The sequence below is a fragment of the Lolium rigidum genome, chromosome 7 (genome assembly GCF_022539505.1).
Source record: "Lolium rigidum isolate FL_2022 chromosome 7, APGP_CSIRO_Lrig_0.1, whole genome shotgun sequence".
Classification (NCBI taxonomy): domain Eukaryota; kingdom Viridiplantae; phylum Streptophyta; class Magnoliopsida; order Poales; family Poaceae; genus Lolium; species Lolium rigidum.
Window position 1 is genome coordinate 139,789,092 of NC_061514.1, and position 15,125 is coordinate 139,804,216.

At 45.5% G+C, this 15,125-nt stretch overlaps 1 long non-coding RNA gene across 1 annotated transcript; it reads left to right on the top strand.

Moving 5' to 3' along the window:
- The first annotated feature begins 14,024 nt into the window (after positions 1-14,024).
- Positions 14,025-14,629, top strand: LOC124670606. The gene is made up of 3 exons (XR_006992580.1): positions 14,025-14,185; positions 14,287-14,367; positions 14,443-14,629. It is a non-coding gene; the product is annotated as an uncharacterized LOC124670606 (long non-coding RNA).
- Positions 14,630-15,125: the final 496 nt, after the last annotated feature.

Sequence of the window (15,125 nt, forward strand, 5' to 3'; positions counted from 1 at the left end):
AATAACAAATAGAATGGAGGAAAAATAGTTTGGAATTTTTTGTGCAAATTTAAATTTTAAATTATTTAAAATTCAAAATAAAATTCTTGAAATACATATATAGATAATGACATAAAAAATCCAAAATATTTTTCCCACATTCCAATTGTTATGTTTAAGTGATCTGCAAATTTTCGAGTTCAAACAATGTGTGATATGAGAGATACAAAATTGAGAAATTGTTTGAGAGAGAAACAAAAAGAACTTGCACGGATCTTGATGCAACATACACGGTCTGGATACGGGTGCTCACCAAGCACCTGCTCTGAAAATCGTATTAGCGAAACAGCCTAGATAGTCGCAAAAGAACTGCTGGTTTGGGCACCTCATACAGGTCAAGAAAACTAACACGCACGAGCTAATTAGTACAGTACATAGATAGGAGACGGTACACGCACCTGATTCCAGCGGTGGGCAATAGAGCAGAAGCGTCAGGAGCTCGGGAGGGGGCGACGGCTAGAGGCTTGCCTGGTGGCCGGAGGTCGTCGAGAAATCGGCCGGCGGCGTGTCGAGCACCGCGCAGAAGATGAATACTGTAGAGGAGAGGCAGCTAACCGACGGTGCGTAAGTTGGCGGCGGTGGCGGAAGCGCTGGCACCCTAATTTTTGTTAGGGCAAAATACGAAACACTTTGACGCTGCTTAAGACAACAAGTGCGAGTCGGTGAGTTTGGGGAGTAATTTGATCGAGCTTCTGGTTGGGCCAACGGGACTGCCTCACTTAGGCTTAACGAACATCTAGGCCCAACCTTTCGCTGTCAACAATGCTGAGAAAAACTTTTGCTAATTTAAGGGCCCATACGGTTTGCAGCAAGTCTGGAGAAAACTCATCTAAAAAAAAGAAGTCTGGAGAAAACTACGAATATTGGAACTCTTCTCTTGTGCAACCATTGGGAAATAACGAATGAGATAGTATGCATTCTACGAATTTTGTGTTGTCCATAAAAATTTAATTTCACACGAATTCTAGCATGGGTTTTCAATCTCATGAAAAACCTCGCTCTTTCTATTTAAATTTCTTGAAACCTTTGACTATGAAACAAGTGCTAATTGACATGTTTGTCCTGGCTATTGTGTTTCGTCCGTGCCAAACATACTTCTTCCGATTCGACGGATTGCTGCCGACATGTCTGCCCTACTTAGTACTAACGTTGATGACGGTGAGTCGAGATTCTTTTGGGTTATTGTATTTATATTTCACTCTTTTGTGCTCTTAGGCTTTTTTTTTCTAACATTAAGACATGAAATAACGACATGTCCCGTACCACGGGTTCTGAACCGACTAAGCTAGGTAGACGACTATTGGCTGATGCCTTTTCTGAACACTTTGTGCGCACGGACATGAAGTCATGGATGACAACTTTGAAGGGTTTTGATGACACTTTAAGTTTTATGAGGGTGTATTGCCATTCCATTTCGATAAAATGTACTGTATTTAGTATTCCATAAAAATTATACTTCGAAGGATGAGTACCATTTATTGTATTTTAATAAAAGAAACCAGAGAATGTCGAAACACAAAAGATCGAGCTACATAATGACGACTTCCAAAGAACATGCTGGAACTTTAGATTTATCAGGAACCTTTGTTGTTTGTGTTTTTTTTTATAAAGGATGCTTTATTACTTTGGGTAGGCAATTACATCCAGCCTCTGCACAACCAGGGTGCACACAGCCGTTTATGAGTCTTATTTGGTCCATAAAAAGTCTAACTTAAAAAGGAATCTAGGCGAAATACATATCGGAACGATGAAGCATATAACGCCTAAGGTGTGGGTGGGGCTTCAATCCGTAGACTATGCTGCCACCCATGTAGGGAAAAAGTATCCCTCGCCGTAGCCTCCAACCGTGTACAGACCTCCGTAAATAGGTCTCGATTCTCCATGCGCTGAAGAGGTAACCACGAACGGAGAATACCTGTACATCTGTAGATGACCTGCAACAAAGAGCAATTTTTATTATTAAAAATCTTATCATTTCTACTTAGCCAAAGCGCCCAGATAACTGCCAGCGCCCCCACCCTAAGAAGCAACTTAAACCTTGAACCTATACCATGAAGCCAATTGCCAAAGACATTGGCCACACTAGTCGGAGGGTACAAGGTAGACGCTACTTGGATGACAGACCAAATAGACCTCGCAAACTGGCATTGGAAGAAGAGATGTTTGATTGTTTCATCATGTTGACAAAAAACACATCGCTTACTTCCCTGCCAATTCCGCTTAACAAGATTGTTTTTGGTGAGTATGACCCCTCGACGAAGATACCATCCGAATATTTTTATTTTTAATGGTATCTTCATCTTCCAAATTATCTTATTATTATCCACCGGTATATCAGAATGAAGTATAGAATTGTATAAACATTTGACCGAGAACGAGCCATCTACGTGTAAATTCCACCTAAATTCATCCGGTTCAGATGATAAATTAATATCCCCCAGCCTTTGAATTAAAGTGTTCCACGCTAATAGCCTCTGTCCTAGCAAAACTCGTCTGAACGTCACATTCGGAGGAGAGGTAGCCATTACTGTAGCAATGGTATCCCCTTTGCGATGAACGATACCATACAACGCAGGATACTGTTCACATAGGGGTGCATTGTCTAACCAAGCATCTTCCCAGAAACGTATCTGTGCTCCATTCTTAATAGAGAAAGTTCCATGGCGGAAAAAGACATTTTTCGTCGCCATTAGACCAGCCCAGAAGTGTGAATCCCCGGGTTTCCAAACCACTTGGGATAGCGTCTTGGAGCCGATATATTTTCTCCGAAGAATAGTTTGCCAAATCCCATCCTCGGTAAGGAGCTTAAAAAGCCATTTACCCAGCAGCGCCGAATTCTTGACCTCTAAGTCATGAACTCCAATGCCGCATTGATCTTTGGGACTACAAACTATACTCCATTTAACCAGTCGATACTTCCTTTTCTCGTTGTCCCCTTGCCAAAAGAATCTGGATCGATAATAATCGAGTTTATGCAGAATTCCTTTTGGTAATAGGAAGAATGATAACATATACAGTACCATATTTGTTAGTACCGAATTAATGAGTATCAGTCTTCCTCCCAGGGACAGCAATTTACCTTTCCAGCTGCTAAGGCATTTCTGTAATCTTTCTTCCACTATTTTCCATTCGACAATTGTAAGTCTCCGATAATGAATCGGAATACCCAAATAGCGAATAGGAAACTGGCCTTGCCCACAACCAAACAGCTCCGTATAGAGGGCTGTATCATCTTGGGCATCACCGAAGCAGAATAATTCACTTTTATGGAAATTTATTTTCAATCCCGACAACTGCTCAAACGCCACCAAAATTAATTTCAGGTTTTGAGCTTTACCGAGATCATGATCCATAAATAGAATTGTATCGTCGGCATATTGAAGGATAGATAAACCACCATCAACCAGATGTGGAATCACACCTTCAATCTGACCATCAGACTTGGCTCGTTCTATGAGTATCGCCAGCATATCCGCCACAATGTTGAATAACATGGGTGATAGCGGATCCCCTTGGCGTAACCCTTTTCGTGTTTGGAAATAATGGCCGGTGTCATCATTAACCCGAATTGCCACACTACCTCCAAACACAAAATCATTTATTAGAGCGCGCCATTCAGGAGAAAAACCTTTCATCCTGAGTGTCTGTTGAAGGAAAGACCATTTGACCTTGTCGTAAGCCTTTTCAAAATCTAATTTTAAGATAACCCCATTTAATTTCTTAGAATGCATCTCATGTACCGTCTCATGTAAAACCGCCACCCCATCAAGGATATTTCCCCCTTGCATGAAAGCGGTTTGCGATGGCCTAACGACATGATCCGCAACCGTATTTAGTCTAATGGTGGCCACTTTCGTGAAAATCTTGAAACTGACGTTTAAGAGGCAAATAGGTCTATATTGTTGTATCCTTTCTGCCTCATTAACCTTCGGTAACAAAATTACTTCACCAAAATTTAGACGAAATAATTATAGTTGTCCTGTGTGAAGATCACTGAACAAATCTAGAAGGTCCGATTTAATAGTGTCCCAAAAGGTTTGATAAAACTCCGCTGGAAAACCATCTGGACCCGGTGCTTTGTTGCATTCCATCTGGAAAATTGCCTTCTGAACCTCATCCTCAGTGTAAGGTGCGGTTAGTAAGTCATTTTCCTAAATAGAAACTTGGGGTATGTCGTCTGTTAAGTCCTCGTTTAGAGAAAAAAGGCTTTCATCCGGAGGACCAAACAGACCTTTATAATAATTAGTAATGTAAGATTTGAGTTGCTCATGGCCTTCAATCAATCCTTCATCTTGATGCAGAGAATGAATACGCTTTTTCCGATGTCTCCCATTGGCTATACCATGGAAATATCGCGTATTCGAGTCTCCTTCCAAAATGAATTGGGCTTTGGACCGTTGATACCATTTGAGTTCCTCTTCGCGGAGGATACTCGCCATTTGCGCATTAGATTGGTTCTTAATTTCAATCTCATGCGTAGTCAGCGGTCTGACCTCCGCAAAAGCCTCTAGCTCATCAATCACTTTTGATAAGCGAGCCTTTTCTTTTTTAAGGATACCAGCTGTATGGGCCGCCCAACCAGAGAGATGTTTGCGCATTGCACGCATCTTATTATTCCATCTCAATATTGGAGTGCTACCACTAACCGGTCTCTCCCAAACCGTCTTAACCATCTCATGGAACCCTTCTCTGTGTAACCAGCCAAGTTCGAACTTAAAAGGCCGTTTACACATAGGACGGGGATTCCCGTGGTTAGAAGGATCGGTGCATGGTCAGACAATTTTTCAATACGTTCTAGTGCACGGACAGACACCATAGGGTATTTATCTTCCCATTCAGTGTCCATCAACACGCGGTCTAGCTTTTCGTATGTGGGATCAGGCAAGCTGTTGGCCCAAGTAAATTGTCGACCGGACATAAACACCTCTCTTAAGTCAAGGCTGTCAATGACAGCATTGAACAAAAAAGGCCAATGTCCATCGAAAAGACCTTTACTTTTCTCATGAGGAAATCTTAGTAAATTAAAATCCCCTCCGATTAAAATTGGATAGGGATTATCTTTAGTAAGATTTACCAACTCACGCAAAAAGTCAGCCTTAAAAGCATCTTGGGCAGCGCCATACACAGCGACCAGACTCCAAATGAAGCCATCCGCTTTATTCTGGATGTCGAGCTTAATGTGATACTCTCCATCATAACTAGCTAGAACAGTCATTGTGTCTATTCGGACGCCAAGTAATATACCCCCAGACCTACCACGAGGCGGGCGAGAAAACCACTGAAAGTTAATCCCGCCTGATAAACGGTCGAGAAAACTCTGTGAGAAATTCCGCCTACCCGTCTCGGATATAGCAATAAAGTCTAAATCATAATCTCTACAACCAGCGGCAATGTGGGCATGTTTAGCCAAGTCACCAAGACCTCTGCTATTCCGAAACATGCCATTCATTGAGAAACTATTTTAGATTTCGAATTCTTGCCATATCTACGAAACTTTTTCCCAGCCGACGACCTAGAACCACGAGCGGACGCGCTTAGATCATAAACTGAACTAAGCTCCGAGTGCTCTAAGTCGACTTCTGAGACAGCACCAATAATAGCCGAGAGAAGCTGACCATCTAAGATGTCATCATCTTCTTCATCGTCTATAGAGGATGTTTCAAGCCTAGCGGAGTCATTCGGAACAACCGTTAAACGGTCAAGCTCCGTCTGTCTCAACACATTAGCCGAAACCGAGATCTCATCAGGCCTATTACCCATCGAGATCCCAAGACTACTCAAATTTGAAGAAATGCGAGAATCTGAAAATGAAGTGAAAGACTTGGAATTTTGCTTAATACCAGCCGTGTCGAGGTTCTTCTCCGCCTTGTGTCGCATAGCTCGCTGCATGACGTCCTCATCCGTCACCCACGAACCATCCTCCGCGAGCGCGTATCTTCCACTCCGCCTCACCGTCGGTTGAGCGACAGGAGGAGGAGCAGCGAGAGGAAGTTGTTTGTGTTTGATTCAGTTTATTCGATCTAACATAATTTTCCTAGTAGCTTCACGATATTAATATAATCCTTTTGTTAGATAAACATAATATAATTAGTTAATTGGCAATTTCCAAACGTCTGCAACAGGAAAATGCTCATGAAAATGTAACTGTACCTTCTTTTTGTTCCGGCTTTACCATTTTCAGGCCATGATCTAATTAACCGTAGAGCTAAAATGCTATTCTCATTTTCAAGTCCATCGTTTACAAATATGATCAACTCCGTGTACATTCTCCATTAGAAAAAAGAAGAAAAAAAGCCAAGTGAGCACTGTTAGTTTCGTACACTACACTGTTCTGCACGTAGCACTGTACCACTTCTGTCTATTGTCTACTTGCTCCCATTCTGTCGTAGTCGTCACTCGTCAATGAAGGTCCGTACGTAGAGCAGTAGCACTAGCCACTATGTCATCGTTGTCACTCATCATCAATCTCTCTACTCCCCAGCGCGACCGCATCCGTGTGCCGATCGGATCCACGCACGGCACTGTAGCACCGTCGTCCTACTGATCGGAGTAGAAACCAAAACCTTCTCGATCCGGACCTCGCCATCAGGTGTCGCGTCCCAGATGCACTTATAGCTTCTGCATGTGATGCGCCACATGACCAGGCGGTGATCACCTCCGTTGCTTCATCCGGGATTCAGGAGGTCGATCAGTATAATGAAATCTGATCCCTAGACCAAGTTTTTTGCTTTGTTAAAATCTCGAAGGAACGTCGTTCTGTAGATGCATGGTTCAGGTTGATTTTTCGTTCTGAAAATGTGTCTAGGTGAAGCTAAAACATCTACGCAAGATTTGAGGTGTGTGTATCCCGTGTTGGTTACACCACACATGAAGGTGCCAAAAGCCCAGGTAGGACATGCCATATTCTCCATTGGATGCATATGGGGGTTTAGGAGACCGTAATCCTGGATTGCAGGCATGAGCCACTGCGTGTTTCCCCGTTTAGGGAGCAAACCTTTTTGTTCCGCGTCCTGGATTTGTTAACTTCTAGTGTCATATGCTTGTTTTGGGTGGCATTACGTCGCCTTTATAACTGGAATGTCTTGTCGCTTCTTTCGTCTGATACTACGCATCGAACGTTGTTCCTTTAGGCTGCTTGTCTGAATCAAATCAGAAATTATTATTTTCTGCATGAGGACCTTATGGCTGAAGCAAATTACAACATACTGTAATACCTTATCGCTGAAGCAATTTACAACATAATTTAATTGCTTGCAGAAGTAGAGCTCCAACACTCGGGGTCGCTGTTGTTCGCCAGTAACAATAGAAGAAAGATCGCAGCACCGACAAATTGTATGGCTCTGCCTTCTGTTCTGATGGTGAAAAGCGTAAATGCCCATCCATAGTGAACACTGTAGGCATACCAATTCATTCCCCCACGCAAGACCGCTCCTCCTGCGGTATATGCTTCTGTTGACTCGTCGGTTGAAACATAACGCACTCAATGCACAAATGTTTCTTCTTCTTCTTCCTCCAGACATACTGTGCGCATATAAATTCGAAGGGGCACGCTGCAAATAGTCGTGTATTTACACAGTTATATCCGACTCGCATTCCTCGTAGCCCCCATCCTTTAACAATGTACTGTGCGCACGCTCTTCTTAACTGCATCTGAGTCTGAGGTCTCCATCAGTCTCTACATTGGCATGCAGGTGCTTCTTGAGTCGGCCATTGAATTCGGTGTGGGTCAAGCGGAGCTCTCGCGCACCTACTCAGAGGAGACAAGACAGAGACCTCCTTTCCTTCCTTGTGGCCATGAAACCTCCTCTGCTCCCTCACATGTCCTCTTCTTTTGCCTATCCTCTCTCGTCCATTACCTTTTCTCGGGACACAGATGGGAGTGCCATGTCCAGCTTATTAATGTCCTCCACTCCGATCCCAACATGCTCAACCCCACCATGCACCCCCCACACACCGTCCATGTCCATCACCGAGAAGTGTATCCTAGGCCATGGCTAGAGGTTGATGACAACATTTATTTCCTACCCCTCTGTGCCAACTCGAACGATTTGTAGCCCAACAGGTGCGCACGCACCTATAGGTCAGCCATAAAATCAGGATTCAGAACTGGTGTTCATTTATTTATATCCCTTTTGCAACTTATATATACTGGTGTTCAGAACTGGTATTTTTAATCCATATTTAGCAAAACAAAAAAGGCCATGGGTGTGTAAGTATCGATAACCTTCCAATTATGCCCCTCCCTCCCGATTCCCTCATCCTCAAATATAACAAAGCAATAAAACCTAGCGATGACGCTTTGATCCGTCTTCCGTGCGAGAAGTAAACTAGGAGTACTTATGTTTGCCTTAATCTTTGATCTACGTCGTCAGATTACTTTGTATATGACACTTCGTGTCCGATGCATGTGTACGACACTGGGACTCGTCCATCCATATAGACGATAGGATGCCATCGAAGGGCCACAGGGTTTCGCCAGACAAATGTCGCATGTGAAATCGATGTAAGCACAACACCTCCTTCCCAATCCACGATCAAGGAGAACGTACCCATTGACGCACCTAAATCTATGAACCTGATGTGCCCACGGAACAATGGCCTTTGGTTTGAAAATAGATGGACCAGATCAAACTAGAAGGTCAGCTCGTGGTGCATTTTACAAATTGGGCCTCTAGAGTTGTACAATCGTGCGAACAAGCCTTCTTCAATCCCAATGTCTCTTCTTTTTGGCATATACGGTCCTACAACTTTGTAACACACAAGATGTGTGCTAGGGTTAGCAACTTACCATTTTCTGTGCGTGCAATAGGTGCATGAGTCGAGGTGTTTCAATGGATATGTTCTCCACGATCAAGTGCTAATCTATGGTTAGGCACAAATGTGGAGGATGGATAGGTTTGCATGGCTCATGCATGGAGAAGAGATGGCATCACACGGGATGGGAAGAGTTAAACGGACGACACACATGGTTTGTTAGCGAGAAACGAGGGGTACTCCATCGCTGGTCCACGAAGACTTAGTGACAAGATTGGAAAGTAATTTTGCTGCTAATTCCTACTTAATTACCATGCCAAACAATCTGGCCCATTGTTCACAAGAAAGCAGGGAGTATTATGTTCCACCAACTTTGAAGACTAGCAGGGTAGCATCGTGATATGATCATCTGTTCTTGCAAGAGTACTTCAAGTGGAAAAAATAGTACATGAGGCATATGTGGGGCTATTTGTAAGAGCATCTCCACTCGTCTCCCCACAGAGCCCCCCACGGCCACTTTTTTTCATTCGGACGGCGAAAAACGGCCCAGTCAGGCCCCCGGTTCCTCGTTTTGGTCCGGATTTGAGCCTATTTTCGTCCGGACTCCCCATGCCATCCTCGGTTTCCCGGGGGTCTCCCGGGGACTCCGGATGAAGGTAAACCAACCGCCCACGCCCACGTGTCTCCTCTTTCGTCCGGATTCCCCGAGCCATCCTCTTTTTCCCCGAGAAACGCCGCTTGGGGAGCACACGACTGGGAAACTACTCCTTCCCACGCCAAATCTTCCTCCAATCCGGACGAAAATTTCGCCGGATTTGGGCGTGGGGAGCGCCAACGAGTGGGGATGCTCTAAGTCAGGTTGCCTGTGGGAAGTGGGGGCGGAGGGTGCACCACCCTCCTTGCTCTGGACCAATTTGTGAAAAAAACTGTGTCTTTTGTGCACCCCTCGAAACACTTAGATTTTATCTTCCGCTCCCCTCAGCTATTTTTTGGCTAGCTCCAACATTACAACAGGTTTGTTACTACTTTTCTCCCTCATTACACACTCTAAGAGCAGCCACCATGAAAAAGTGCGTATGCCGTTGCTTAATTAATTAAAAGAATATTGCGAAATAAAAAAACTCATCTAAGCACCTAAGCTTCCAACGCGACGCCAGTTAAAGGGCTCCAACTGAAGCTTTCGCTTCTCACGCCACATGCCAAAAGCGAAGAAGTGCCAGACACTAGTTTTTTTTTTCATCGATGCCTCATGTGAGACCGGGATTTAACCTCGTAACCACCAGTCAACCGAGACAGACCGGGATCGATGCCTCATGCTAATTCCGTAACACAACTCTTCCGTACGTCTAGGATTACCGGGGAAAAATAGCCTAGCATCTCTAAATAAGCATCGCACCGTGGATGCTCCCAGAGTCGGGCCGTAACAGGTTAAACTATGGCAGGTATACTTTTTTTTGACAAACTTTGGTTCGTTTTAGAAGCATTATACTTTCTCCGTTCAGAAATGAGTGGCCCGGATTTGTCTAGATTTGCTTATAAGTAACTAAAATTGAGTGACTTATTTGCAAGAGTACTAGGAATACTTCATTGGAGCACATGGCACCAAGGGTTTTATTTGTATATTTCAAACACGCCTTAGCCTAACAGAGCCTCAGAGAATGACAGCATGCATGTGGGGTTGCATTTTTCCTTCACCTCCTTTGCTGTGAACAAGTCCATGACAGGGAAGTCTACATAGGGAGAGCTGGCATATAAATTTGATGACTCCACCAGTGTCGCACGCACATTCTCTCCAACACCCAAGCTCATACACACCACCGTCGCCTCCCTCCTCCAAACCTCCCCGCCATTCCCACTGACCAAAACCTTCGTCGGTTCATCACGTACACCTCAAACCACAAACCCTCCACCCACGCCAGGCGCCGCCACCAGCAGCTCTCTACCCACCATCCACCTTCGTGCTTCGCTTCGTGCATGGAGCGCTGCTGCCGGCGAGCGAGAAGCACGAGGAGGACGACTCTTCCGCCGCGGCAGCAGCTCCGGTGGCTCGTCCTGCTCGCTCTCCTCCTCCTGGCGCTGGCGCCGAGCTGCGACGCGTCGAGGGGCATGCAGCCCTTCAGGGCTCGGCCGCTGGCCGGAGGCGCAGCCAACCATTTCTTCGGGTTCCTGCCGAGGGCCCCGGTACCGCCATCCGGCCCGTCGAAGGGGCACAACGCCGTCGGCCTCGACAGCCAGCTGGAGAAGCCGTGAAGCAAAGAGAACTATTTAGTTGCAGGCGGATCAATAGAGTATATATATTATAGAAAACAGATCTTGCATAGATACGAAAACGATTATTGTGACACATGGTTGGTTGGTTACTTGGTTAATCGTAGATTAATCTATATATACGTAGCTAGTCAGTGTGTGGAGAAGTGGTTACTCGCCATAGCTAGCTAGCGTACGTCGGAAAGAGATGGCCGGCACTGATCGAGGAGTAGGTTTGGCGTGTGTAACAACTATTCTTGGAGAGAGTTCTTTCGTTCCTTACCTTTGGAGCTGAGTTGTTGATGCCTGCTTCTTTTGCAAAGGCTAGCTATCTCCCTTGTTCTTTAGTAAAGCTAAAGGATGATCGATATATACTGCTGCAGCATTTGTCTCTCACTCTCACTCTCTGTGTGTCTGTAGAGCCGTGCGCTAATGGCTTTCCTGCAGCATGGACCTGGTGTGAGCAGAAATGCAGGGCCAGTGTTGACAAAATGTTGGCCATGGCCAACAATCGGCGACTTTCCTTTAACTACTCCTTTCTTTCGACGAACATTAATTCTTTTTTTTAATCGAGTATCTCATGCATATTATCCATCTTATCTAATCGTACGTACCATCCACAGTGTAACTGGTGCAAGTATCACTGTACGTTAATTGAATATTTGTGTTAGGATGTCATGTCGTTGATAATTAAGCACCCTCCTGTGCAGATGAGTGACCAGTAGGGAGAGGGAGTGGTTGGTTTCAGCGCTTTTGCCTGTGACAATCTGTGAAATATATGGGTGGAAAGACATGCAGGCGTGGATGAGAAGGGGGACGAGTCGTGTGACATGACGCTTCGGGTCATGCTCGCTTGCTTTTTTCCTGGTCCCTCGAGGGTAGACTTCTCATCACTTGCAAATCTTTGACGTCTTCCTCGGTGCTGGTAGCAATGCATGGCAGCACGGGTACGCCAAGTGCGACATCTAAACCAACAAACACGGTTTGACTGCTTCACACAAAAGATAGTAAATCAATAACGAAACGACTTGCATGCATACATCATGTAATCAATTATGTACTTCCTCTGTCGGCACTTAGTTTATATTTGATCAAATTTTATGGGTGGATTTAATTTGAAAAGTTTCGTACTTACTACCTCCGTTTCAAGGAATAAGGCGCACGCGTATTTCAAGACGAACTTTGACCATAAAAATTGAGCAATAAAATTTTAATTGTATTATATGTAATTAGCACTGTTGGATTCTTACCGAAAAACACTTTCTAATGATGCTAATTTCATACAAACAATCTTTATATATTTAAAGTATTTTTCGGTCAAATAAAAAACACGTAAAAAGAGAACGCCTTATTTCTTGAAATGAAGGTAGTATTATGGACCAGACATCAGAGGAAGTGGAAAATATCATGTGATGATAGTTGCATGGAAAAATACATGCATGTCTGCGGTGCAAATGGCCATTGCAGTATTGCACACTGCTTATTTCTGTCTCCTGGACTTGGTAGCAGGTTATCTGCAGGAGAGAAGCAGTCAGCCAAAAAGGCAACGATTCCCCGTCGCTACCTCTGTGTCTTCTAATTCTGTCTCAGTTGAACTTTGAGTCTTGCATCCACTTGCAGATAGCGATTGAGGTGTCCGCATGAACGTCTACACAGATGCATGCATATATCTAAAGGTATAATTGCTGCCCTCCATGGGGGATTCACAGCGATCAAAGCATGTGAACCATCGGATTTTTATTGTGGCTGGCCAACATTTGATCTCAGCCGTCCGTTTTTGGCAGAAGCCCCTTCTGGTTGGTTGCGTTCACGCTAGAGAAATCCATGCAATGGCCCGGCCCTTACCTACCCGCGTCTGGCTGCGTTTGGGTCCTACGGACGGTAGGGCCCACGCGTCAGTCGCTGCGGCTCGTTTCGGGCGTGCGTCTCGCCTCGCGCCGGCCCTGCGAAATATCTCTCCGCGCGGGGTAGTTTTGACCTTTCCGTCGGTGGTCGTGCGAACCCTATCCCACCCAATCGTCTCACACGCAGCTGCTCCCCAATCCCATCGCGTTCTTCTCATCGCGCGTCTCGCGGCGCCGCTCCGCCTCCTGGCCGCCCGCACTTCTCTCCCACGCTCGTTTCCAACCCCCAGCCTCTGCGCCGCCCCGCCTCGATGGATGACCGCCGGCCAGCAGGAGCGCGCCACCCGTTCTGCTCGAGCCGCCATAGACGGGCCGATTTCAGGCCGCCACCGTCTGCGCTGCTTGCCGGGAAGACCATGTCCTCGCCATCGCATAGGTGAGCCGCTTCAGATCTTGTGCAGCCATCATCTTACTGGCCTCTGCCTCCGCGTCCCTTTCTCCTCACGTGCTCCTTGGGAGCGGCGGCTGGCGCCTCCACCTCCCTGGCCGTCCATCCTTCTCCCCTTCCTAGGCAGCGTCTCCAACCCCCTGCCTCCATGACCTAGGGTCGACCCCCTCTCCAGATTTCCATCTCCCTTCCTCTCCCCGAGCCTCAACCTCCACACTGCTGCTATCTTTGTCCCCTTGAGCTCTGCCTCCTCTAGCTTGGTGCCATGGCTGACCCATGGAGGAGCACACGGGGAAGTGGAGGACTGATGCGGGGGATCAGACAAGAGCGTGTGGTCTTCTGGTGGCACTGTTGTTGCTTCCAACCCGTTGGACATCAAACTACAACTCCATCCACAAATATTCAGGTTCCCCACCCCCTCTCTCTGGATCCCCTTCTTTGTGTTGTAGATCTCCAAGGTATGGAGGCTTCCCCTGACGGTTTAGTTTTTTCTCTCTGTAGATATGATGCTTCACATAAACCAATTTGTCTTGTTGTAGTGGATGGACAATAGGTATGGTTTCACCCCTTTGACATCAGTTTATTTCTTTTCCCATGAGGGATGTCAGTATAAAATTCTTTGTGTGCTAATTTCTTGCCTCATTGTATTTCCTGTGTAGATTATTCATTTGCTTACTTTATGTATTTGTTTGTATCGTTTCTCTAGCTTAATTGGATTTGGGACTGGAAGACTGAGGAGGACGAGAAAGAAGGCGCCACCGTGGACGCCGAAAAGAAAATGATGTCGCCGTTGATGATAAGCAGGAGGACAAAAGAAAGATAAACATGTATACCCACCGAATATACTGGCAAGGTATCTTGAACTTTCATCATGTTAAATTAATTTAATGAGTATGCCACCATTATTTCTAGATATTTTGTATTGATGATATATTATTCTGTCTGACATACTAGGTTTCCATTTGAATGAATGTTGCTGCTTTTGAATTCTATGGCGAGAAGGATCAAACCTATGATCTTAACTTCAAGGAAGAGGTAATGTCAGTTTAAAGTTGTAAGCTTATTTTGATTTTGATGGTCAATGTTGTGTCATTCTTTTGCTTGTTGCAGAACAATGATGGCTCCCAGAATATATCTGGAGATAGCCTGAAGAATGTGTACAAGTCATTTGCTGATGAATACCCAGTTTTTCCGATTGAGGACCCATTTGATCATGATGACTGGGTTCACTATGCTAAGATGACTAAGGAAATTGGAGAGCAGGTGCAGATTGTTGGAGATGCCGTTGCGCAGCTTGCCCTCCAGCGAGCACTAGCCGCAGCTTGTGGGAGGAGGTGGCGCGGGGGAGACCGGCGGTGAGGTGGGATTAGGCCCTTTTGGCCGTCCCACCTTGGGAGGCATGGATGAACACACAAGGAAGTGGGCGCCTAATGTGGAGGATTGGAAAGAAGCTGCCGTCGCCGTCACCCATCCTACCGTGTCGCTGCCGTCGTCGCGGCCTCCGCTCGTTCCTATGGTGAGTGCGCGAATGGATTCTGTTTAATTTTGTTCGGGCTGACTTAGGATATAGGGCTGGGTTGCTCTGATATGGATTGGTTTTCTTTTTGTACAGGAGCTGGCGAACCACAAGACCATCGATTACCACAGCGATGAGTTTTGTGGGCTCTCTCCGTGGTTAAATCGCATTGCATGTTTTGGTAGAGGAGGCAGGGATCGATTACAAAGTGGTGAGTTATTATGAATATTATTACTAGGATGTGCTATTTTTTGTTTTCATGGGATTAGATTTTCTA